At 36.2% G+C, this 26,121-nt stretch overlaps 1 protein-coding gene and 1 long non-coding RNA gene across 5 annotated transcripts in view; one reads left to right on the top strand and one right to left on the bottom strand.

The window, feature by feature from the left end:
• The window catches only part of LOC309612544, a 513,150-nt gene that overhangs the window by 54,918 nt on the left and 432,111 nt on the right, over window positions 1-26,121 (bottom strand). The window lies entirely within an intron of this gene.
• Window positions 1-26,121, top strand: part of COMMD1 (copper metabolism domain containing 1) — a 145,364-nt gene that overhangs the window by 84,961 nt on the left and 34,282 nt on the right. For 2 of the 4 annotated variants that reach the window (XR_014235129.1, XR_014235130.1), the window contains exon 3: window positions 20,190-20,311. The exons of the other annotated variants lie outside the window; for them this stretch is intronic. The gene's annotated coding sequence lies outside the window, so the exon portion shown is untranslated. The remainder of the gene's footprint in view (window positions 1-20,189; window positions 20,312-26,121) is intronic. 4 annotated transcript variants of the gene reach the window in all.

Raw genomic sequence — 26,121 nt, 5'->3', positions numbered from 1 at the left:
CTTTATGGCACTCCTGTAAATCTTATTTGAGCTCACTCCATTAGGTAAAAGCCACACCTAAAACTCTCTATGTGAGATAAGCCATTTTCTGTTTTAGGATTCTGCTAAGGGACAATGGCTTTTAACATATTAGAAACTCTAGTGTTTGATTAAAAGACTCTGTGAGTCATACTTTTTAAATCTTTAGATCTTTTGTCTGACTGAATAGTACTCAGAGTCACCATCTTAGAGCTTTCTGAGGCTGTAACAAAGAATTGTATAGCTATGCTCTCAACCTTGTCTTTTAGACCATGTATTCTTGGCAATGCCTTGGATTTGAACTTTTCTTGGAAGCCATTTCTTACTTTAATATTGTTTGCATCTGGAAAGACTGAGAATCTTCAAAACCAACAAGTTCTGGCTCCTTTTGTTAAACCATTCTTGCGATGTTTATTAGGAATTTGGAAATTTGGGTCTGGGTTTCAGTGGTGTAGGCTTGGCAAAAAGAAAGGTCTAGGAGTCATGAGCATTTATTCAGCAGCCATTGAATTTAAGAAGTTATTGAGGAGCAGAATGAAGGCCAAGAGTAGAACTTTGAGAATTGTGGACCTTTAGTGGGCAAGTGAATAAAGAGTGTGAGGGAGGCAGGCTGGGAGGGAGTCAGCGATAGATTGGAGAAATGAAGAGTACAAGATTGGAGAAGTATTGACGATAGCACTGCCTCACTTACCTTACATGCTGAATTCAGTGGAAAGTTTCCAGTTTCCTCTTCATATAAACTCTTTGAGTCAAGGAGATCAGTACCTTTATATCATAAAGTTTATGACATTAGCCTTTCTATTAAGCTGAAGGATGAAAACACCACCATGGAAGCAAAGTTGAAGAACATATCTATATAGCTTGCCTTCTGTGGCCATAAAGTGTGAGTGTAGAAATAACTCCTGTAGAAAAGAATGCTAGGGACTTCCCTGGTGGTCCAGTTGTTAATAATCTGCCTTCCAATGCAGGGGATGCAGGTTCAAAACCTGGTCGGGGAACTAAGATTCCACATGCTGTGGGGCAACTAAGCCCGCACACTGCAACTACAGAGCCTGTGTGCTCTGGAGCACACATGCCACAACTAGAGAAGCCCATGCTCTGCAACTAGGGAGAAGCCTGCAATGAAGAGCTTGCGTGCCGCACCAAAGACCCAGTGCAGCAAAAAAAGAAAAAAAGAAAAGAAAAGAATGCTATATGCTTCAAGTCATTCATACTTTAAAAAACTATAGGTTGTCTTTTTTGTTGTTGAGTTTTAAGAGTTCTTATATATTCTTTTTTTTTTAATTTGTTTAATTTATTTATTTTTGGCTGCGTTGGGTCTTCGTTGCTGCACGCGGGCTTTCTCTAGTTGCAGTGAGCAGGGGCTACTCTTTGTTGCGGTGCACAGGCTTCTTATTGCGGTGGCTTCTCTTGTCGCAGAGCATGGGCTCTAGGTGCGTGGGCTTCAGTAGTTGCAGCACGCAGGCTCAGTAGTTGTGGCTTGCAGGCTCTAGAGCGCAGGCTCAGTAGTTGTGGCACACGGGCTTAGTTGCTCTGCGGCATGTGGGATCTTCCCAGACCAGGGCTGAAACCCATGTCCCCTGCATTGGCAGGCGGATTCTTAACCACTGTGCCACCAGGGAAGTCCCTATATATTCTTGATATTAAACTCTTATCAGATATATGATTCAAATATTTTCTCTTTTTCTATATGATGTCTTTTCATGTACTTGGTAATGTCCTTTGATGCACAGAAGTTTTAAATTTTTATGAAGTCCAATTTATCTGTTTTTTCTTTTGTTGTTCATGCTTTTAATGTGAAGTCTAAGAATCCATTGCCAAATCTGAGTCATAAAGATTTACCCCTATTTAGCTTAAGAGAAATAGGTCAGTGTAAGTATTTAGGTCATTGATCCATCTTGAGTTAATTTTTATATATGGAGTGAGGTAGGGGTTGAATGAATTTTTCTTTTAGACATTATATTTTAGAGTGAAAGAACCCCATCCTATAATGTAGTTTTTAATTCTTCTATGAGACTCTAAGCAAGTTGCTAACTCATAGTTTTTGAAATTTTTTTTGCTTTTCTTTTTTTAACCTTTTGAATATTGATAATGAAGGAGGATAGCTGTAGAAACTGTAAGTTAGATATTCTAAGATCAGTCTTCTAATGTTATTTATACCAAGTGCTTCCTTTTCCTTTACATGAAGTGGGGACCAGTGTAAGTTGAGTTACTTGGTGAACAAATTATGAGGGTAAAGTATTTTTAGCAGTCTGTTTAAATATTTTTTTAGAATGTGTTTTAATTCTAGTTTCACATTTTTATTTGCTTTTAACAATTGAGTATGTGGGTACTTCTGAATAACATGATTCTTGTAAATTCATACTTTGCACCCTCTCTGCTCTAGTGGAAATGATAATAGTAATAAAAAATAGAAACTCAAAAGGCTTAGCCACATTAATAAATGATAAACTTGTCTGTGAACCTGAAATGGAATCAAAGAGCAAAGTGATGAATGAGTTTAAAACCGTGGGTCTTCGGTCTCCACAGTAAGTGTTAGTAGCTGAGTTTGATTCCTGTGCAGTCAAAGGAAGGAAATGCATTTCACATATACCATTTATAAAAAGTTTAAAAAAATATCCAGATCACTTAAAAGATATGCATGGAGTGGTAAATAGTAGGCACCTCTGAGGAGTGCAGAGAGGAAAATGAGATAAGGGAAGAAAACAGTGGCACAGTGTAAACTTAATTACTTAAAAAATATCCAAAAACAAAAAGAAAATTTGAGTGTGTGTGTGTTGTGGGGAAGAAGGGGTACTCATAAGAATTTAGCCTAAGGAAACAACCTGAGATTCTACAAATATTTATTTATGTAAATATTTATTATGGTATTTATGTGATGGAAAATTAGAAACAACTGAATGTCCAATAATAGGTGAATGAATGGGGGCCAGTGAGGGAGAATAAGTGAATAACCATACAAATGTTTAGATCCACTCTATGAAATACTCTACAATCACTATTTTTTAAAAAATCAATGTTTTTACAGATTATTTAATGATATTAGAAAATGAGATAATGTTCAGTGTGGGGGGAAAAAAGCAAAATACAGAACTGTATATATAGTATATGTAGTATAATCCAAATTAAAAAATTTTTTTTATTCTTATAAAATATATATAACATAAAATCCACTTTTTAAAAAATTTATTTATTTTATTTTATTAAAAAAAATTTTTTTTCGCTATGTTGGGTCTTCATTGCTGCGAGTGGGCTTTCTCTAGTTGTGGCGAGTGGGGGCTACTCTTCATTGCGGTGCGTGGGCTTCTCATTGCAGTGGCTTCTCTTGTTGCGGAGCACGGGCTCTAGGTGTGCGGGCTTCAGTAGTTGCAACATGTGGGCTCAGTAATTGTGGCGCACAGGGTTAGTTGCTCCGTGGCATGTGGGATCTTCCCAGACCAGGGCTTAAACCCGTGTCCCCTGCATTGGCAGGTGGATTCTTAACCACGGTGCCACCAAGGAAGTCCATAAAATCCACTTTTAATGACATTTAATACATTCACAGTGTGCAACCATCATAATCCAAATTTTAGAAATATATATTTACTCGCATAGGAAAAAATACCCCCCCCACCAAAATATGCAAGAAGTGTTCTCAGAGATTATTTTTATGTGTTGGAGATATCTGTATTTCTTATTCTTCATCGGTTTTAGTATTTTCCACATTTTCACATGCTTTGTTTGTTTGTTTTCCTATTCCTAAAGAGTCATTCTAAGCTTGAAAGTAGTAATGTTTATTTCTTTTATTTTTACTCACTTAAATAAAATGTTTATTTTCTCTTTGTTTACTTTGAAATGTCATACAAAAGGCTGAAGGGCTTGAATGATTCATTTTTGGCATATGTCCAAGAAAATGCTATACTGCATCAGGTTAATAATAAGGAAAAAGGTTAATTAAGAAATTGAATGAGGTTTAAAATTAAACTCTTTGATAACGTTTTAGGTTCTTTCTTATTATTGGACACCATTCTAGAAAATTAAGATCATCATTTCATTGAGGATTTAAAATGTATTAATAAATATTTGTGTTAATATTTTCTGGTCAAAAATGCTCTCCATATATATTTTAAACCATTATTAGCAGTATTTGGGTAATGAAGTTGTAGAAGAAATCTTTGCACTGTGTTTGGATTTAAATCTGCTAGAGACAATATTTTATTTTACTTGCAATCTGCACAAGAAGAAGCTAGACCTAGGTAGGATCTTTTTCAACTAAAGGAAATATGTAAAAGATTTTTGGTGTTAATTATAAGCCTAGTGAATTTCTTTATAGTATATGTGATTGTGCTCTATAGATAAGTAAATTATACCTGTATCTTTTCTGTTGATGGTTACATTCCAGGGAGGTTAAATAGGAATTTTGTATTGAACCTGTCGGGAAGAACTTTAAAGTTATCTATGAATATCTCAGAGAATCTTGCTTTTTCAGGACTTATATAAATTCAAATTTAAACAAGACCTTTCCCTACCTGTCTAGTCTCTTAAGAGTGTTCTTTGTTTATAGGCTCCTGTAAGTATGTAATGTGATGTTACCTTATCTAACTAATGTGAGTTACCTTATCAGCATGGTATTTTGAAAATTCAGAATATTTACCATAATATTATTTTCTACCCAAACTTATCTAATACCATTCTGACCTGTAATTTCTTTTCCTCTCAACCAAGTGTAGACTGAAAAAAAACATACAACATGAGAGCTGTGAGTTCAGTTTTATTTGGGAACTTACTGAGGACTGTAGCCTGGGAGACAGCCTCTCATATAGCTCTGAGGAACTGCTCTGAAGAGGTAGCAGGGGAGGTCAGTAGATATATGATTTTGGTGAAGGGGGTGCAAGCAATCAAGCACACATCTCGATAGAAGTTTGCTGCTAGTTACGAGGAGCAGATGTCTCTGTTAATGATTTTAGTGCTTTTCTAGGTATACGATGCAAAAAATTGGATTCATAAAATTTTCTCCTGAAAATATCTATCTGAAGACCTGTTCTGCCAGTTTTTCCCACAGCACAGAGTGCCTCATTCCTCATCTCCACCTTGAGCTCCTTTCACGGTGTGTAAAAGGTTGGCGTCCGCAGTGGCTAGTGACTTAATTCTTGAAGAACCAGATGGCAAGCGACATTTTTTAGTTGACAGTAGAAAAGGGTGCTAGGCCAATAATAATAAAAAAGATATCATTTGCTTTCTGACAGGTAAGCAAAAGCCCAGTGGCGATGTACTGTTCTTATCCCTACTTTGCACATAGGAAAACTTGGGTATGGAGAGGTGATGTAACTTGCCCAGGATCACAGAACTAACTAGTAGAAGATAGAACTAGAATTCAGACACAGGCCTGTTTGAGTTCAATCAGACCTTATGTCATAACTCAGCAACCCATCTAGTTACCTGTTGCTGTGTGATCGGTGCTCTCCCTCACTGTTAGCCACTTAGGGCTAGTCTCTCTTGGGGGTATACCTCACCCTTTGATGCCAAGGCCCCTGTGTTTCCTAAGGAGGTGATGTTGTCATGAAAGGTATAGGGGAAGGATGGTAGATTCTGGGTCCTACCATTCCTGGACTTAAATTCCACCTCTGATACTTATTGGCCAAGTCACTTAACCATTATGGTCCTCAGCTTTCTCATTCATAAAATGGGCACAGTAACATATTCTTTTAAATGTTATTTTGAAGGTTAAAGATAATGTATATTATGTGTATGAATATATAAGGTATATAATATGTATATGTTTCGTGGTGCCTGTCACACTTAAAAAATAACTAAATGGGGCTTCCCTGGTGGCACAGTGGTTGAGAATCCGCCTGCCAATGCAGGAGACACAGGTTCGAGCCCTGGTCCGGGAAGATCCCACATGCCGCGGAGCAACTAAGCCCGTGCGCCACAACTACTGAGCCTGTGTTCTAGAACCTGCGAGCCACAACTACTGAGCCCGCGTACCACAACTAGTGAAGCCTGTGCGCCTAGAGCCCATGCTCCGCAACAAGAGAAGCCACCGCAGTGAGAGCCTGCATACCGCAATGAAGAGTAGCCCCCACTTGCCGCAGCTAGAGAAAGCCCGCGCGCAGCAACTAAGACCCAACACAGCCAAAAATAAATAAGTAAAATAAATTAAAAAAAAAAACTAGGGCTTCGCTGGTGGCGCAGTGGTTGAGAATCTGCCTGCCAATGCAGGGGACACGGGTTCGAGCCCTGGTCTGGGAAGATCCCACATGCCGCGGAGCAACTGGGCCCGTGAGCCACAATTGCTGAGCCTGCGCGTCTGGAGCCTGTGCTCCGCAACGGGAGAGGCCGCGACAGTGAGAGGCCCACGCACCGCGATGAAGAGTGGCCCCCGCTTGCCACAACTAGAGAAAGCCCTCGCACAGAAAAAACGAAGACCCAACACAGCCAAAAATAAAAAATAAATAAATTAATTAATTAATTAAAGTTAATGGGTTAATAAAGAAAAAAATAAAATGAAGTCTTTAAAAAAAAAAAATTGTTAGACCTGCCGGAAGAATCTGACAAATCTACATTTAAAAAAAAAAAAAAAAAAAAAAAAAACTAAATGGTTAAAGAAAAAGATTAATTCTTTCCACAACTTATATACTATCATTGTCACCTATAATTCCTTTAATTTTAGTCAAAATTCTTTTTTGGGGATTCTAATGATCTCTTTTGCTACTTATTTTGGTACCACCTGGTTTTGTGTATACTCTAATCCTTTTTTATTTCTTTAATGATAAACCACTATCTTAGTACTATTATGATATCATGTGCCATTAATTTGTAGTTTTCTCAAAAGTCACTAGCCTAAAACCTTAAATCCCCATCATTGATAGAGTGTAGTCTGGTGGTTTCTTCCTTAATATGTCTAATTATATCATGGATAAATTCTGAATTATGTGGACTATAGGTGCAGCATCCTACATTTCCAGCTCATGTTTCTCTTCTGGCTGGTACAAAATGAAGAGCTATAAGATTTTATAAAGCCATGGTTCTAATATTTGCCATCTCTATAGTAATTTGGTCTAGTGAATTGACTATGTTATTGCTAATTCTTTAGAAGAGCATAGGTAATAATTCTACTAAGAATGGTTGTTTTATTCTTAGTAACATACCCTGTATAGGATTGTTTTTACTCTTTTTTTTTTTTTTTGTCATGTGTGTCATGTCAGGTAAAAGTTACTGGCAACATGGAGACACCTCCTATAGAATCATGTTGGAATATGGGCATTGCTGTGCATATTTTGGAGGCATTTAAATTTTTAGCATAATTTTGTGACAGAAAAGAACAGTAATGTCTTCAAGTCCTGTGCAATTTAAAAATGAGTAGTAGTAGCAACTAATTTGGGTTCCTAATTTTGATAGTTCATGTTAGCCTGTTTTGGACATGAAAGCAGACAGCAGTTTGGAAAATCTTCACCTTAGAATACTTTAGAGACCTAGTGACAATGCCAGCGTATTCAGAAGGAATGGAGTAGGAACTAATAGTCACCAGGGAGAGTTCTGCTGCCCAGATGACTCCACTTATGGTTTTATATAAGAATCTTTGCAGAGACGAGGTTTCCAGTATGATCACTCCTACCTCGGTCTGCTCTAAGGTCTTATTTTTCCAGTGGAAAGCGAAGGGAAGTCGTTTTCAGAAAGAAGAGAGACGATAGCTTTCTCTGAAATTTACAGGGGCTTAATCTCCAATTTTGACACACTTTAATGTTTGGTAATAATTTAGCAGATATTTAAAAAATTAGCTTTCAATGCTTTACGTAAACTGTAAATGTGTATCTTTTAAATTCAAGAATCCAGTAGTTTTATTAGCACCATTATTTTGATTGATTTTTTTTCAGTTGACTGATAAAGCTATTTAGTTTTCATCAAAATCTTCAATTGGATTATTGTTGAAGCAAATTCCAAAAATCATCTGTAAAAACCATATGTCTCTTTACATGTATAACCACAATACTATTATCACATCTGAAAAAAATTAACAGTTGTATCTTAACATCATCAACGGTCTGATGTTAAAACTTCCCCAACTGTATAACTTTTTAAAAGTTTTTTGTTCTAGTCCACACACTGTCTATGATTCATATGATTCTTTTTTTTTTTAATATTTTTTTTGTTTTGTTTTTTAAATTTTATTTATTTATTTATTTATTTATTTATGGCTGTGTTGGGTCTTCGTTTCTGTGCGAGGGCTTTCTCTAGTTGCGGCAAGCGGGAGCCACTCTTCATCGCGGTGCACGGGCCTCTCACTATCGCGGCCTCTCTTGTTGAGGAGCACAGGCTCCAGACGCGCAGGCTCAGTAATTGTGGCTCACGGGCCCAGTTGCTCCGCGGCATGTGGGATCTTCCCAGACCAGGGCTCGAACCCGTGTCCCCTGCATTGGCAGGCAGACTCTCAACCACTGCGCCACCAGGGAAGCCCCCATATGATTCTTAAGTCTCATTTACTCTGTATATCCCCGTCATGGTTTTCTCCCTTGCAGTTTTACTAGTTTATGAAATTAGGTCATTTGTCCTGTAGAGTTTCCCAAGTTCTGGATTTTGCTGATTGTATTACCATGAAGTTCTTAATTTAGCCTGTTTCTCTGACCCCTATATTTCCTATTAGACCTAGAGTAGGGTTTCTCAGTTTCCCACTACTGCTGTTTTGTGCTGGATAATTTTTTGTTGTGGGACGTTGTCCTGTGCATTGCATGTTGTTTAGCCTCCTTGTTGGTCTCTAGCCACTAGATGCCAATTATACCTCCCTTGCTTCCCCAGTGTGACAACCAAAATGGCTCTGGACATTGACAAATGCCCCAGGGGCAAAAATCACCGCTTGTGGAGAACCACTATCTATGATATTCTTAGCAAAAATCCTTTATATGTGGTGGTGGTGTTTTCTCCCTTTTCTGAGCACCACTTTTAATCTCCTTTGTCACATACATATTCTCTTAACATACTATATACTTAAAATATTTCCTGATGCTTTAGTAGCCTTAGTTTTGACTTTTAACATTTATTTGAGCATATTATATGCTGACATCCAAAATATATTATTTTGCCATTTATTTTGAGCTTTAGAAAGAACCAATATATTCTACAAGTTGATAAAAATACACAGTTACAATATACAAGGTGACTATGTATCCTCTTAAAATTTTTTCTTTTATGGTCCCCAGGTTTTGAATATAGGTTTACAGTTATATATGCAGCTGATTCTCCTTATTTTAATATTATCTTAACAAAGTACCAGTTATTTAAAAAGGGATAATACTTACTATCATTAGTTAGATTTCCAAATGATTAATAAAAGCATGTACACAGGCTAAGTATACCTTTGAGGTTTTGTGAAACATTTTCTCAATTCTTCAGCTCCTGGCCACATTGGTCAGTGCCTCACTACTCTTTTCACTTTCTTGGCAATTGACCTTGGTCTCTTGACCTCTTAATTGACTTCTCCTTTTCATCTTTTGTAGTGTGAGAACTTGCTTGCTCCAGTATAAAAGCATCACATCCCCTCACTAATTTATCTGCCTTCTTTTTGCCTTTATTTTCCTCTCAGGAGCTCCACTTAGTCTGACCTTATACCTGCCAGCCCCAGCTCAGATTGGGTTGCCTTCACTTTTAGGCTTCTTTCTTTACCCGCCTCTGTAAATCTTCACAGTCATTAGACATAATATCCCTGATTCTAGTGAACCAGGCCTGTATATGATATAAAACAAAATATAATTAAGTCCTAAATAAATGCTACTGTGTTTAATGAATACTTTTTCTTTTTCAATCAAGTTTACCTGGAAACTCAAATGCATTCAGTAGATACTGTTTCATATTTGATCCTTTAAGCACTCACCTCTATTACTGAAGATCATAGATATTTTTTCCATCCCAATATTGGCATGACTTATAGCATGTTAAGAAGCATAATCCTTGGGACTTCCCTGGTGGTGCAGTGGTTTAGAATCCGCCTGCCAGTGCAGGGGACACGGGTTCGAGCCCTTGTCTGGGAAGATCCCACATGCCGCGGAGCAGCTACGCCTGTGCGCCACAACTACTGAGCCTGCGCTCTAGAGCCTGTGAGCCACAACTACTGAGCCCACGTGCCACAACTACTGAAGCCCGCACGCCTAGAGCCCGTGCTCCGCAACAAGAGAAGCCACCACAATGAGAAGCCCTCGCACTGCCGCAACTAGAGAAAGCCGGCGCACAGCAGCAAAGACTGAACGCAGCCAAAAATAAAATTAATTAATTAATTAATTGAAAAAGAAATCTTGGTAATAAAGAAGCATAGTTCTCATTGGTAGGATACAAACCAAAGCATACTACTTGTCCCTAAATGTGCTTCACCAGTGAAAGTTGTTGGTAATTAAAATGTATTAACATATCTGTTTTTCCATTTTACTTCAAACTGAAGGCCAGGGTATCATCTTTCACTGGGTTCATCTTTTCTCTGGGAACCTATTGCCATTTATGTTAAACTAAATTTTGTTTGGTTACTTACTTTAGTGATGCCACACTTGCATTGAATTTTATTTTCGAAGACCTTCACTCTGTGATTCTTGGTGAATTAAAAATGGTTTTGCATTCTGAGAAAGAGTTAGAATTTGATCTCTAATTGAATCATGAAGAAAAGGCTTGTATGGTGGGATTCTGGTGATCTTTACTTAGATTTTCTGTGTTTGAAATAGATAGAAACTGAGTTGTTTTAGCTTCCTTTACATTTGCTTTTGAGGGACTTCTCTGGTGGTCCAGCGGTTAAGACTCCACGTTCCCAATGCACAGGGCCAGGGTTTGATCCCTGGTCAGGGAACTAGATCCCGCATGCCGCAACTAAGACCCAGCGCAGCCAAATAAATATATATATATATATATATATTTTTTTTTTAATTTGCTTTTGAGAACATCTGCTATCACATTGACAGCAACACTTAGTTGATTATTGTTTCTGTGAAACGGCCTTTTCTACTACATGGTCAACCTTTCCTTTATAGTCTTCTGGCACTTTAGTTTGTGTAACACAGTCTAACAATTATCAATACATGTCCCTTTATACTTTGCAAGTTCTTCTACCATATGGTTTCTTATATTTCTAGTTGAATTTAATTTTTTTTGAGTACAGGAACTGTCTGATATATATTTTACACTGAACGTGTAGAAAATACTCAGAATATGCCTGTGATTGATTGTCAAATGATTATAAACTGCCCAGAATGTGCAGATTTTGTGAATTGTTCTTAGGAAGAATTACTTCAAATTTGATTGTGCTAGAAACCACTGACTCATAGGAGTTAAAAGCCATATATCTGTTTTTCGAAGCCCAAACTATGTTCTTTGAAATTGAGAATTGTTTACTTTAGTGGAACCTAATCCACTTATATAGACTTCCCCTTGCTGCTCTTTTTCTACTGGTTTAACCTCTTTAAAACAGGGCGGAGATAAAAGTATATTACCTTAAATTTCATTTTTGGATTCCTGGGCCATTTATGACTACTCTGTATTTAGTTACTATTTTTTATGAACTTTAAGTTAGTAAATTACATGAATATTACAGGACCTGATTTACTTCCCTGATTCTTTGAAAGCAAGAATATCTGGTATAAGGAGTAATTTACCAGAGTTGAGTGAAGAAACTATAGTTCTTAGATGATTTCTGCTGATAGGATTTGCTTTAATTACACTTCTACTCACCTTTCTCCTCAGTTACTGAACAAAGGCAAGTGTGTCATATTTTTTGGAGTGAAAATGTTGAATTGAGAGCTTTGGGAGGGAAAATCAGAAAAATATCTTCTTTAAAAGTTACTTCTTAAAAAGAAATGCCTTTATGGGATTAACAGATACAAACTACTAGTCATAAAATAGGTAAGCAACAAGGATTTATTGTATAGCACAGGGAACTATATTCAGTATCTTGAAATAACCTATAATGGAAAATAATCTGAAAAAAAAATGTATATAACTGAATGACTTTGCTCTATACCTGAAACTAACACAATGTTGTAAACCAACTATACTTCAAGAAAAAAAAGAAAAAAAAGGAAAAAGAAATGCCTTGCATAGTAAGAATTCAAATATTTGATTGTTTGAATTGCCCTGCTCTCAAGTGACTACATTTAGTTGTTAAATTTGAATCATAGATGGTCAGCTAGTAGATACCACCTTATAGGAGGGATACCCATAAAAGGGTGTGATGGCCTACCTCTACAATTTATGATGAAAGCTGAAGTTAGAAAACGTATCGAAAGAGATCATGAATTTAGAAATTCAGCCTGTTGGAGTGGAAATGCCAGGTAGGAGACTGTGATTTAGTTGGGTCCTTTTGGTTTCCATTAACTATCACACTCAAATTATGTCAAAGAAAGGAGGATGTATTATAAGGGTGCATGTTCCAGGACTCAGTCTCTCTCTGACCCTCTGTTTTTTTCTCTCTCTGTCTCTTTCCCCTCCTTAACTCCCCTTTCTGCATGGTCACTTTCAGCCTTTCTCTGTATACTTAATCCATTCTCTTCTCCCTTTGGACTGGCTGCTTTTGGTTGCTTCATCATAGCTGCTGTATGTGTAATTCTCATGTCTTTTCTAGCCCTTCTCTCCTTCACAACCTTTTAGTTTAACCTTTCATTCGTAGCTAACAAACTCTTCTTTAATATTTCCTAAATGTTTCCAGATGTTCAGGGCTCAGCTCATCATTTTATAATTGGGCCATATCTACCTTGACCAGGAAGTTGTTATAGTATAAAATACACAGCAGTTGCAGTATAATGGCCAGTCACCAGATACATGTTTAATGGGTTACTGGTAAGTTTCTCAATGTACATAATATCAGAAGTATCTTTGACCTTTGAGAAATAGTTTAAAAAAAAAAAAAGAAGAAGAAGCCTCAGCCTGTGTGTTTGAATGCTAGACTGTTAGAGCTTCAGTTTAGTTATATACGAAATAGGAAAACCAAGTGATACCTGACACAGTTAGCATATGAGGCCCAAATCACATGCTTTATCATCAGCATCCTTGATGATGAAACAGCCAGAAACTGTCACTGAGTTATTTCACATGTTTAATTCTTTCAGTTCTTCCAGCAAGCAGCAAGCTTAGAACAAGATTTCAGTATTTGATTTAGATAAAAATTTTGTTAAAGTGCCTATAGGTCCAGGCCTCTACAGCACAAACTTATGCAGCAAAGGGCCTTGGATAGAGTAGAGTAGGGGTTCACTACATGTTTAAGTGAATCGTATCATTTTTGTATATTGATATATTTTCTTTCAAAAAATTGGCACCTCTCACTTAATGCTTTCTCTAAATGTTTACACAAAATATCTCTCCACACTTATTTTAATACATAACTTTTATGATGAAATTCAAAGCTCAAGTGAAAAATTGCTCAGGCCATTGAAATAAGTTTTTATTGACTGTGACCTCTGATTGGTGAAGATTCTCAGTTCTGTATCTGTAATGTTGAGAGAGAACCAGAGCTTGTGTATAATCTGTGGCTGTCAAGATAGGATAGTTTTCCAGCATATAGGTCTCGGGATTTTTCTTCTTCAGTCAACAGTGGTAAATTAATATAGATTCTTTTCAAGTTTAGTTAACAAAGATAAATTAACCTTCTATTTACTATGGCTGATTGGTAAATAGATATATCTCATAGTGTACTAGTTACATGGTATTTAGTACTTTAAATCATGCTTTGATGTATATTATTTTATCAGATAATTACAACACTATTGTGAGGTAAGTAGTGTAGCTGTTAGAATCCCTTTTTAACAAATAAAAAGGCTGAGAGAAAAATTATTTGCTTTAGCTCACATGGGTAATCTGTAGCACAGGCAAGAAGAAAACAAAGTCACCTCCCAGTATGCTGTCCTTTTCAGAAGACCACAGAGTCTTTAAATTATCATGTGTTACAATTTCAGGATATATTTTTAGGTACAACAGCTAGTTTATTTGATATAATGTGTTCGGTGGTGAGAAAGTAGTGGAGCTGATATTGGCTTCTCTGGAGCTGATACAAGGATTATTGGTTTTTTGTTTTTTTTTCTGACCTTGTATGATTTAAACTTTGAGATCAGCTCTGACTTTCCTGATGCTTTTTGTAGCTGCAGTCTCATTGTTTGATGGTTTTGTATTTACTCTATCAATCATCTTCATCCTGGTTCTCTTCCAAATTTAAGGTTTATTTTCAAAGGTAAGTTAAGTTTGAGATTTGCTCTCTCTTTGGCACTTGGGATTAATAAACTTGGCCTGCTAGTTGATAACTGCTCTAACCCTGGAAAGTTTGTGCTGGTATTTTAAGAAATAATACTTCTTTGATTTATGAGCCTTGTGTGTGCCTCTGGCAATAGTCCTTTTGCAGAGCATACAGAGTTATTATATAATGGTTACTCACGTGAGTGTGGACTAGAAGTTTATGCCGTACTTTGCACTCAAGTCCATTTATTTATGCCGAAAAATCAAGCCCTGTTGCCTCTGCTTCTACTTCAGGTGTCAGTCCATCAACAGTGTACGCTGTTCACCATTTATATTTCAGAAACTGCTCGGAAATCTTGAAATAATCCTTTACTTTGGCCAGCTGTTCTTCCATTTTAGTGTTCCTAGAGCCTGCAGCAGTTTTGGAGAGCCTTGGCTGACTTTTTGGCACTGCCCCACCCCGTTCCACCCCATTTAACTAGAATAGCTTATAATTTCCATTTAAGATTTCAGTTAAATTTTATTTGAAGAAAGGTGGCTATATTTAACGTTGGAAACAAATGACTTAACTAGTGTCTTTATGTCAGCATTGTAAATGAGGTGACAGTATTGCCAAAGAATGAAATGCTCCTCCTTCCTTCCTGTTATATCACACAATATCATGGGAGTAGTTCAGTAATTAGTAAACTCTATGTATTCATTATCTTTGGAATGGTACATATCAGATGTAACTTTTACTTTTACTCCCATCAATATATGTTTGTGGTAACTGTGAAAAGTGTTATTTTATTAGTCTTGTTCATATTCAGATTAGATTTACTTTATAGATTTCCCATAGGGAATGAGTCAGAAATATGAACTTTGATGGTGGTGTTTTATGCTGTGTTTTGTTGTTGTTGTTTTTTTTGAGTCATGATGATCCCCAGAAGTGCCTCAAAGTCCATCATGGGGGAGGAAAGGTGGAGCATAGGTGTACCGGGCTCTGGCCCCAGTATCCACTTCAGTCAGAGCAGGTGCAATTTTACCTATTGAATTAATGGGGTTCCACAAAATATTTAGTTTGAAAGAGGATTCTGGGGCTAAACTTTGAAACTACCAGATTAGTAGAAAGACCTAGGAGTTAGGAAACCTAGGTACCAGTTCTGGCTATCCATTAACTAGTTTTGTAATGTTAGGAAAGTCACTTAACATATCTTTCTCAGTTTTTCATATGTAAAATAGAACTAATTCTGTCTAACTGATAGAGTTGTTTTCAGATAGTGGTTTTTAAAACTGATGAATCAAAAAGTATAATAAAGATATTGTTATTAATAGGTGTAATTCCCAATAACTGAGAAATCCAAAATGGTTTTGAATTTTGCTGTAGAATTTATCATAATAATAGCTATGGTTTTTTCCCCCTAATTTTCTGTGATCTAGGGCATTGTTATTTCTTCTTCTTTTTTTAAAAATAAGTTTTGTTGATAGCCTTCCTTAAAACTTGATTTCTCACGGAAGCCAATGACTATAAACACAAACAAAGGTATGTATATTTATTTTTAAATTTTTATATTAATTTTATTCCACTGTTTCTAACAACATAAGTAGATAAATGAAGCTTAGCTTGGAGAAAATTTTAACTGTCTCTGCATTCCCAAGAGAAATCAAGTCTGGGATGCTTGCATTAATTTCCAGTCTTTGAAGGGCCAGAAAACTGTGCCTGAAATTGGGTTAGCACATTTCTGAAACTACTGTTACGTTACTCTGCTTAGTTGGGTTGGGTGCCATTTCCTTTCTTCTTTCCTTGAAGCAGCAAATACAAGCTTCATGTTTTCTTTAGGAAACCATCCCAAGCCTGTAAATTTATTTAAATGCCACAGCTTGTGAAATCACAGGGACATGCATAAAGAACAGATCTTATTCAGAAAAGGCTCAGTAGTTGTGTTGCAGCCTTAAAGAGATTACAAGTCTATGCTCTTCTCTTTTACCTGATGGAGTATTAAAATGGCCTCTTGTTAAAGGAGTTGATTAGCTAATTAGATTCAGAAAGAAGTGAGAATAACATTGTAGGGTTAGGTGGTGCTGACTGATTTTCTAGCTCTTGCACAGCATATGCATTTTAAATATTGGAGGGATTAACCTGTTCGTTGCATCATACCACCAAAATGGGATAGCCCAGGTTACAATTTTGAGCTAGCTGGCCAGTTTCTGCTGGTTGTTATGGATGTATGGGAAAGCACAGTCCTATCTGACAAAGGAATGTATCTGCCTATGGGGTATTAAATGTGAGATATGCCAGAAGGGTAGTATGTCCTATCTTCTGGAAGTTAACAAAATAAAATATCTGAAAAGATATGTTCTTTTTCCTTATTTAAAACTCTTTCTACTGAACAAAAAAGAAGTCCTTAGAACCAGGAATTCCAAAGGAATTAAGGAATTTTTAACTGGTCGGGTATTTTCTGGCATAGTAACATGCAGTTTTATTGATCAAAAGTCTTCCTGGGAAAAATATAGCAATTCCATAATAATTCTAATAATAGTCACTTGTTGAGTGCCTCTTATGTGCCAGTTCTTAAAATATTATTTTAAGGTACATAAATGAGGAAAAAGGTTTAGCGATGTTGAACAATGTACTCAAGGTCATACAACTCAAGTAGGAGGGTTAGAGGGTTGAGCACAATTTTCCCTGGCTGTAAAACTCATTCTCTTTCCCTAACCATGCTCTTTCTCAGTGAAGAATCATTCATGAAATCTCTCTCTCTTAGTTTTCAGAGTATACTTTCCCTTTACGACAATTTATGTCAAGTGAATCCTACTTTACTTTTATTTTTCATGGTGAAATTAGATATAATATACCTAAAAATTAAAATCCAAAAGACTAAATGAAAGTTAAGTTTGGACTCCTTGGGATTATATATTACCAACATTGATTTGCCTTGCTGGGGCTTTTAGTACACCTCTATCAGCTTGCTTTTTGTTTGTGTTATGTTCTTTAGTACAGAATTTTTCCTTGACCATTGATCACCATTTTCCTCTTCACACTGCTGTACTCCCTACTCCTAAGAGATTGTGGGGATCTTTTAGGTCCACACTACCAGAAACTTTGTTCTTCCTTCAGATATTCATGACTAATATAGGGATGCAATATTACATTTAGTCAGTAGGTGCCATCATCTAACATCATGTGCTTCAGCCTGAAACTTCTTTCATTCATGGCTTTAGTTTATTTTAAATGAATCCATTTCTACTTTCTGGATCAACAATTTTGGATCTCTGTTTTGTTTATAATGAAAAATACTTCTAGTTTTCTTTGCTTGATAAATTACATTTGTAAAGTTGATTTGTATTTTCTGCTGTCTGTTTTATTAATAAAAGAAATTGAGTAATAACTGCACTGTTTTTACGTATTTTATATGCTGACACTGAGGTGATGGTGCCACTGGTAAAAACAACCCTTTGATGAAGATGAGATATCAGGCTAGTTCATGCTTTTACCTTCCAAAGGTGTTTACGAGAAATTGAAATACCTCGTTTTATTTTTAAGGCCAAACAATACTTCAAACCTATTTTTCTGTGCAGATTTAGACACTTGAGAAGATTGTCAAGTATCTTCTAACTTTGGAGTAAGGAACACTGAGTGTACAGTCTTTCACCCACTAAACACACATTGTTTTATTCAAAGAGGTTAAGCCCTATCATCATCTTGAGATTTGTCAATGAGTTAGAGCCTTTGGAAATAACCAGCTAAGCCGGTGATTCTGGGTATGGCTTTAGGCAAAGGGAATAGCTTATACCTTGGCCCTTGGCTGGTTGGAGATTAAATAAGAATAGCAGTCATGTTCACTAAGGATGTCTCTACTTAATAATGGCTAGGTGGTCTAAGGTATCTCTTTAAATTCTCAGACTTGAGTTCACTGCCTTATTTCTTATTTCTTTATTAGATGCCTTCTCTTCAGTTTCCTCTCTCTCTCTCTTTCCATATATATATCTATACATATATATGTATATATCTATACATAGAAAAAAAATATATATATATATATTTTAAGAACCAAATCTCTTTAGAATCGGTTTTCAATCCCACAAGGAAAGGTTTAAAAATTTTTTTTTGTTGTCATTTAGTGGTATCTCATATGCAGAAAGTATGTCCCTATTTGCTCTGTCCTTATGTGTAAATTTGAGTTAACTTGAACTTTACTTCTGGAAGTTAGGTCCAACTAAGTCTGCCCGCCACATGATTGGGAACAGTGGCAGAATAGACTTTTCTGTAGTGTTCTACTTCCTGCTTGTATACAAAGCTATTCAGGATGAACCTGAAACAAAGATGGCAAACTGGTATAAGAGAAGGTGAAGGAGTACTATTCTTCTTCATGTGAATAGCAAGGAGGAAACTTAGGTGCTTACCCTGGGAAATTTAACCTAACCAATTCCTCTTCATCCTTCATGTCTCAAATGTTCCTTGATTGTGGAGATTTCCTTGACTTCCCTGTCTTAGTCCCCCCTATTACATACCTTCCATAGCTTTTCCTTTTCCCTTGTTACAATACCTTATCCCAGTTGTAGTTGCTTGTTTAACTATCCATCTCACGAGATTGTAAGGGCCATGAAAGTAGGAATTAGCTATTCTTAGTGCTTGTTGAGTCACAGGTGCTTATGATAATACGAGGCATAGTGATGCCAAATATAAACTTGTTGCATTAATGAGCAAGTGAATGTTCAAATGTTATGAGAGACTAATAGTTCTGGGTGAGGACTTGCCTAACTCATTCTCCCCAGGGTTTTAGTTCTCTAAAGTAAGAACTCCCCTCTAAAATCTTTGAACTACCTTGTCTAAGTAGAGATAGAGAGAAGAACATTAAGGATGAATATGGAGTAAGTTAGTTGTTTTAAGGGAGGTCCTATATAATTTTACCAGGTGGATAGTAACTTATTTTTTAATAACCGCAGGTGCACTTAGCCATTTGTTTCTAAATTTATTGTTCTGGGCTTTTGGGGTATGTGTATTTTATTTTTCTACTTCTTCCTGGTTAGGCTCTATATAAATTTTTACTTGGATATTCATGTCAGCTTATGATTTTTGTCCAAGCGTTCATTGGTTTGATTTATAAAAGGGATTACAGATACATAGGTTTTTACCATAGTAACTACCGGAGGGTACATTTGTGTGGGGGTAGAGCCTGAAAGATGGGGAATAAAATAATTATTTGAATGACCCTTTAAACTGTGTCTTAAATAATAAGCCTTATTGTTCTGTATCACTCACTGTGTCATTTAGGAATAATAGCTCTGTATCACTCACTGTGTCATTTAGGAATATTTGTTGTATCATTTGTAGAATGTTTTTGTGTCTCTAGGGGGAAGGGGGCATCAAAACATCTTCCACAGAAAAACCATGATCCTTAAGGAGTAAAGTTTTGTTCTTTGCTGTTTTATGGCCTTCCTGCTGCTAACCTGCAGGTGTTCTTTTTGCTCTTTGGCTTCCCCCTTGTTTGTATTAAATATACCAATAATTAAATTCCAAAATTTTTGCAAATTTTGGCAGCAAATTTGTAATCCATTTGTTTATTCTTTTCCTGCATTGTGATTAACCAAGACTAGATTTTAATTTGTAGATTTACTTGAATTTGTGGCTTATGTAACAAACTTTCACTCTCTCCAATTAATCTTTGTAACATTAGGTTGAAGAGAGATGTCATTTTGAAGGGAGAGGTATTTATCTTATTTCTGATAGCCTTCTAATCTACCTCCTGGTTCATCTATTACTTTTGTTGATTTCATCCTACTTTGATCCTTTTAACTGATTTCTATGTTGGCCTCTTTTTAAAACTACCAATTTAAATTGGAAATTAGGCACAGAATTTAGAAATGTGAAAGTAGCTCTTTAATATAGTTTGTTTGCATAGTGCCTTCCCTGGTTCTATAAGTGTCTTATTTGTCTTCTTGGCATCTTTACAAAATAGATTTAAAAGGACTGGAATTATTCTGTTGTTTTTTTTTTTTTTATATTCTTTTTCTCAAAGGGTGAACCAAGTACTGTGGGCTAACAGCCAGTGTCAAGGAAAAGCGAAAAGAAGTAACAGAACAGGACTTTAGGGACCAGGGTTCTATTCCTTCTCCTATCAACTATCAAAGAAACAGTCTGGTGAGAATTGGCTTCTGCTCATTTATATGTAGAATCTGCAAAGAACAGGCTTCTGACCATGAGAAGAATGGCCTATTTTCTCCCTGTATAAACTATTAGGGGCCTTCTGTCACCACATTCACGTTAATTTGATCAGTGATACAGACATTTGGGGAACTGGGATTATTAGTATTGTTTTTATAGAAGAAGAAAATGAGTCCTGGATAAGTCATATAACTTCATTCTATTTCAGCTATCCTTTAGCAAGTGCTAAATATATAGCTAAATCTGTGCTGCACAAATATGTTACACAGAATTTGATCTGGATAAGGCGATAAGACAGGCACTTATGTATGCAATTCTGACCAATAAAGTTTATGATAATGTGATCTGAAGGACTGTGGACAAAAATGCTAGGCAACTCAAAGTCAAGGGAAAAGAGTTCATGAAAAGGTGATATGAGTTGGATTCCAAAAAAAGGTAGGATTTATCCAGAGTCGCTTGGCTTTTAACAGAGTTGGGGTTTGTTATCCATTATGGTATTCATTACATGCCATAACTTTTTGCCTGAAAATTAAAATTAGTGTAGAACTCACCATGAAACATTCCTTGAAGAAGTTAAGCAAAGAGAAGAGCTTAGACGTACTACCTCTTGGCTTGATCCTCAAAACAGTTCATTTTCTTTGCAATGAATCTTGACAACATGATTCAAAGAATTTAGCAGATGACAGTTTTAAGGAAAGAAACTTGATTGATTTCTTTTTTCTCTTTCTCTCCAATTCATGATTTACAAAGCCTTCATTTTTTCAAATGTTTACCTCTCTACCATAGCTATAGCACTGGAGTAGGTGAGTAGGTGAACTAATACATGACTTACAAAGATAGGACTAGGCAAGTGACATTCTTGTGAAGCAAATAAAGTGTTTGGTCTCTCTGTATTATCTTTGGATGCAGGTTAGAGGTAGTTACTGCCACCACCACCCTCAACTCTGGAAATAAGCCAGAGTTTCTTGCTTGAGATAGACATTAAGAAACATTCATTCAGTTTTACTGGACACCAAAAAGTATTCAAGAGGGTTAAAATATACAGTCCCTACTCTCAAGTTCTTTATAATCTGATTGGAGAGACAGAAATGAAGAACATAACCTAAGCCTATGTATTGTTAGTACTTTACAGTTCATAAGCACTTTTCTCAAATATTCTGTTTTAAGAGATGCTCAGAATCACCATACCAGCTGCCCAGTTGACAGACTAGAAGCTATATGATTTAAGTTACTTGGATGAGAAACTAAATTTCACCACTTACTTGAACTGCTAAGATGTATGGTATGGACAATAAATACTAAAAGTCATGGAGGAATGAGAGAAACCATTGTCCATCAGTAGATTTTAGGCAGTTCACAAACTCCCTCACATTTTGTGGTAAAGTTTGTATGCAAGTGCATTTTTCTAGGAAGAGGGTTCATAGTTTTCATCAGATTTTTTCCCCCTTTTTTTCAATTGATGTATAATTGCCATTTATTTCATCAGGTTTTGAAAGCGAGTCTGTGGCTTCAAAAAAAAGTTTAAAAACTACTTGTCTAGAGTATTTGGCAAACACTTAGAGAGTGAGGCCTTAGATGAGTTTTGAACAATAAGCCAAGTGAAGAGAGAGCAATCTGAACAGAAAAGTGACAGCACCTAAAATTTCTTCTATTTTCTCCAAATAGTGCCCTGAGCTGCTAGATCTTCAGCATAGATTCCTGATGAGGTTTACTTTCTTTCTTGTGCTAATTTTCCTACTTCCCTTTGCTATCCCCCATGTTCCAAGAGTGTACAGGTAATTGGTTTGGATATAGTGGTTACATCATAGGTCTTAATAATTAATTTTAGATATGATTTAACTAGTAGAAGTTTTTTTTTTTTAGGTAAAATGGGTGAGAGAAATACATCTAAGCAATGACAATACACGTAGTAGAAATCATGATAGTTTATTCTGAAAATTGAATAATAATTGACTGCCCAATACGAAGGGTAGAATATCTATATATTTTAGCTCATTTAACAGACATTGTTACACACGATATGGGCCAGAAACTGCTGTGAATACAATAGCCAGAAAAAAACAGACCATGCCCTTGTTCTTATAGAGCTTTCAAAACAAATTTCGCAAATGTGTCTATAACTTATGAACTCAGTTATACTCTTAGATTTGTCTTTTTGGGAAAATCTCAAATAAGATCATTGATATTGAGAGGACCCCTTTCTCATGGCTGTTCTCTTCCTAGATCAGTGGTTCTCATCAGGGCTTGCAGGGAAAGGGTTGCCCCCAGAGTACGTTTGGCAATGTCAGGAAACATTTTTGGTTGTTCCAGCTGGGGAGATACTACTGATATTTAGTACATAGAAGCCAGGGTTGCTGTTAAATCTCCTGCAATGCACAGGACAGTCTCCACAACAAAGAATTATTCAGCCCAAACTGTCAACAGTGCCAAGATTGAGAAACCCTGCCCTAGATGGACGTTTCAAAGTAACTGAATGAAATTGCCTTCATAAGGTAGAGTCAGGACTTACTCAGGCATTTCAATACTGCAATGTCATGCCGCCCTAAGGTTCTAGTGTTTCCTCATTAATGAGTTTCAGGCTTTATTTAAAGACTCCTTGATGTACTCATATTCTGCTTTTGGTTCATTTCAGTGGGTATGGTTAAAGTAGTAGGGGATGGTGGCTTGGGTTTGAAGTTTGGAACTATGCTTTCTTTTAAAAAATTACCCAAACTGTAGTGGTATGATTAATATATTCCTATTATTATCTCTTGTTGTCGTATTTACTGAATTACATGTCTATATCTAATAGGTAAATCCTAGAACATGATCATTATAGATTAACAGATAGGAAGGACTTAGAAAGGAATCAACATAGGTGTTTATTTCTAGGTGAATACTCTAGAACAGTGCTTCACTAGCTTAATGTGTCCCTAGAAATCTTACTAAGATGTAGCCTCAGTACATCTGAGGTGAGGCCTGAGATTCTGCATTTCTGTCAAGCTTCTGGGTGGGAAGGCTAGGTGAAGCATTAGATCATAGCACAAAATAAGTATGCTTGAAGTATCACTATTCTCCAACCAAAGAGAAGAAGATTAAAAGGCTTTTTCTGCTTTTAACTTATTTTTAATTTTCACTTTCTGGTTTTAATAGTGATAAAATTAATGTTGGAGAACATTTGAAAAACAACAAAAAAAGGGAAATCTCTAGTACTAATCTCTACCACCCCAATAAAGTTACTGTATTTTGTATATTTTCTTTCTGTTATTTTATCTTAAGGACTTTAAAATATATATCCTTAAATACAATATATGCATTATACAATTCTGTATCTGCTTTTGTTGAAAAAAAGAAGAAAAAAATTCCCCTTTATTTTTTTCTCATTTTCTTTGTCCTCTCTACTACTGCATTTTATTGTTCAGCTTTGAATAATTTAGTTTAGGAAAGAATTTATCACTTAGGAAGAGGCCTGCTGAGAGGGATAAAGGATCACATGCCTTGCTGTAAAGACTTCATTTTGTAAGCTGACTTATGTCATGTGGCAGTTGAAAATATATTTCTCATCATTGGGAAAAACAAAGCTGAGAAAATTCTGTTCCTTTAAATTTGATTTTCTTTCTCCTTGGAGAATGCATAACTGATATTCTGGAACTTGACCTAGGCAAGGAACATGTCATTGCTATTTGAAATTGAACAGTTTTTTTTCTTACGGAACTAACATTTATTGCTCATAATTGGAAGCTCAGTGATAAATGTCAGATTAAACTACAGGCATACGTTGATATATGCAGGTACTGAAAGTCTGTGAGTGAGTTGAATATTTGTGATTGTGAATCTTATTTTCCACTTACAGATCTTCCTCGACTTACGATGGGGTTATGTCTCAGTAACTTACAACCCATCCATCGTTAAGTTGAAAATATCATAAATCAAAAATCATTTAATGCACCTAACCTACCTGACATCATAGCTTAGCCTAGCCTACCTTAGAAGTGCTTCAGAACACTTACATTAGCCTACAGTTGGGCAAAATCATCTAATACAAAACCTGTTTTATAGTAAGTGTTGAATATCTCAGTAATTTATTGAATACTATACTGAAAGTGAAAAACAATGGTTGTCTGGGTACAGAATGGTTGTGAATGTATTGATTGTTTACCCTTGTGATTGTGTGGCTGACTGGAAGCTGTGGCTCTCTGCCTGGTCCAAGAAAAGATCAAAATTCAAAATTTGAAGTACAGTTGCTATTGAATGCGGATCTCTTTGCACCATTTTAAGGCTGAAAAATCATGAGTCGGACCATTGTTAAGTCTGGGACCGTCTTTACTTATATTAGTGCCCTCTAATGAGAAATTGTAATGAAATTTACAGGTTGTTAGAGAAAATTACCCTTTGCTCTATGCTTTTGATGCAGCTTATTTGTCTTATCACCTACTCACCTTAGTTAGGCTCAGTATGTCTCATGAAAGGCTTCTAGATTGACAAGCAATTAACATATACTCTGGACTTTTTGGTTATCTTAAAAGTCCATTTAACTTTTAAGCCACCTGAGGCCTCTGCAGTTTTAGTGAACCATGTGCACTTCTCTAACTCAACCCATAATTTGTAGAAAGCATCAATTTTAAAAAAATTGTAGTCATTTTATAGTTGATTGAGAACTTTTATTGCTGTGCTAAAAAGTTTACCATTTTTTCATATTGCATCATAATTGTCAATCTAAGTGATTTATAACAAACTTTCTTCTGCTCTCTTTGATCTTTCAAGCCTCTTGATACTTTTTTGTTTTGTTTTGTTTTTTGTGGCCATTTGTGGGCCATTTGTGGGATCCTGTGGGATCTTAGTTCCCCAACCAGGGCTTGAACCTGGGCTCCCGGCAGTGAAAGCAATGAGTCCCAACCATTGGACTGCCTGGGAATTCCCGATACTTTAAGTTAACAGATTTCTGAGAGTGACTCTTTTAGGAATGGATTTTTCAGTCTTCTATAGTTATATCATAATTGGTTCCACTTGGGCCTCCCAGAATTGGTTGAAAGCAACGCTTTAAATAGTCCACAGGTTTTTAAAGCCGTATGTTCAGTAAAGCATGTTAATGGTTCAGTAAGCTCATGTACTCTGTCAAGTCATCAACATGATTAGGCTTCATAGCAACTATCAGCATCCTGTGAATATGCCAAAGACTTAGCTGATCCACTCAGCTGAGTTCACTCTTTAAAAGACTCTTATTTATGCCATACAAACAACCCTTCAGACCTGCCTCACTATATTGGAGGAATAGTAATTAAAAGTTCCTCATCTCCTTTCTCAAAGAATGTATCATCCTCTTCCAGTCTGCTTTAGAGGGATGACTCTCCGACTGAATCAAAAGGAATCTCTTCACCATCCTATTTTGCTTTACTTATTGAATTAGTTAGGATTAAGTTCAGCTGTCAGTCACAAAGATCCAAATTAACAAAGACTTTAAAAAGATAGGAATTTATTTCTCTTTTACGTGAAAGCCCAGAGTTGTTTCTGTTCCACACAGCCTTCAGAGTTCCAGACTTTTCCATCAGATCGCTCTATTGTTCCTTGGGCGTAATCCTTGTCCTTGTGTCTGAAGAGGCCATTTTTTTTTCAATTTAATTTAATTTATTTTTTTATACAGCAGGTTCTTATTAGTTATCCATGTTATACATATTAGTATATATATGTCAATTCCAATCTTCCAATTCATCCCACCACCACCACCCCCCACCACCACTTTTCCCCCTTGGTGTCCATACGTTTGTTCTCTACATCTGTGTCTCTATTTCTGCCCTGCAAACCGGTTC

Source organism: Balaenoptera borealis (assembly GCF_965194805.1).
Source record: "Balaenoptera borealis genome assembly, chromosome: 15".
NCBI lineage: Eukaryota > Metazoa > Chordata > Mammalia > Artiodactyla > Balaenopteridae > Balaenoptera > Balaenoptera borealis.
Note: the sequence above shows the minus strand (reverse complement) of the source record. Positions and strands in the feature narration are given on the sequence as shown.